The following is a 1,594-nucleotide window of genomic DNA, read 5'->3' as shown; positions in this document are numbered from 1 at the left end:
TCACTAGTCACATTTTTATTGGATCTCAGAGCTGTCAGAAAGGTTCCTCAGTATAAGATCAGATTACATTGTTACAAATTGGTGCGGGGAAAATAAAGAAAATCTGATATTTCCTTATTTATTATTATTATTATTATATAGGTTGGTTGCAGTCAAAAGAAGTCCGGCACAGTCCTTCAGTCTCTACACTGCCTAATCTACAGAGACCATTAAGTCTAATTTAACTGTCACAGGTTGCCACCTTTACCTCGGTTCAGTTTGTAAAATTTATTTCCTGCTTGATCTGCCTTGGTCAAATGTACATGCAATTAAAGTAATGGAAGTATATTTAGAAACAACAGCTCAGACACAAGAGCAGTAAGCCACAGAGGAAGGTTGCCAATTGCTGAAGTGTATATCATGTAAATATTGTTTATATTATGTTGCATCACTGACTAGTATCAAAATGCCTGTTGAAGAATCATCAGTACCAGAACTGTGTGCTGGAAGCTTCATGGAAAGGGTCTTTATGACTGAGCAGTGCAGACAAGTCTGAGGTCCCTAACTATGTGTAATGCCAAGGACTGGCTAGAGTGGTGTAAAGCACACACTGGGCTCTTCACTATCAGGAAGCTTGACAGATGAATCTGTATTTGAAGGATGCCAAGACGATGCATACCTATGCATAATACCAACAGTAAGATTTGGTAGAAGAACATGCCTGTTTTCCAGAGTTTGGACTCAGCTACTTAGTTAAAAAGAAAGCTAGCATTAATGCTATAGCATGCAGAGATATTTTAAACAATTATTGACTTCCACATTTGTGGCAGCAGTTTGGCAGTCACCTTTATGTTCCAGTATGAAACAATATGAAACAGTATAACAGATTCCAATCTTCCAGGAAGAGTGAGAGCTGTAATAGTCAGCTAAACAATGTAAATGTAAATGTAAATGTAATAACCACAAAGGGAGGCTAACTCCATGTTAATGCCCATAGTTTTGGTATGGGATTTCCAATATGTTCACAAATAGGGCTGATTTTCTGGTGTCCACATAATTTTGGTCAAATTACATCTGGCCTATTATTAAAAGTGCTTTAAACTTGAGTCATGAGCTTTGCACACTACCATGCATCGGTAGTAGTACAGTCCAGAAAACATAAGTCTATCCAGTAAGGGGACTTCCAAGAGCACTTGTGCTGTGGGGGAGGGGCGCTGCTGAAATTAGCACTTACTCTTTTGCACATTATATGGAAGAAAGGATTAGTAGATGGCTTGATCGGTCACTAAATCATCACTAATCTATTCAGTATAGCAGCTGACACCCCCACCCTTATCGTAAACAAAACCTAGGCTTTCCATTTTAATAACACATAAGAAACAAATCAGAGCACAAATTGAGTGTAGCTATTACAGGAAAGAAGTGTAGCTATTACAGGAAAGAAGTGTAGCTATTACAGGAAATTTTAATGTCAGTATTATAAATTACTCCCTTAGCTGACTGTGTAGCTCCTTTTTGAAAGCTTTTAGAATATATTTTAGAACCTTACATTTTAAACCACAACTTATTTTTTGCTCCTAAAAATGTATTTAGCACAAATTTGAGTTATACAGTT

This window comes from Electrophorus electricus, chromosome 6, assembly GCF_013358815.1.
Source record: "Electrophorus electricus isolate fEleEle1 chromosome 6, fEleEle1.pri, whole genome shotgun sequence".
Lineage (NCBI taxonomy): Eukaryota > Metazoa > Chordata > Actinopteri > Gymnotiformes > Gymnotidae > Electrophorus > Electrophorus electricus.
The sequence above is the reverse complement of the archived record's forward strand: the minus strand, read 5'-3'. Positions refer to the sequence as shown.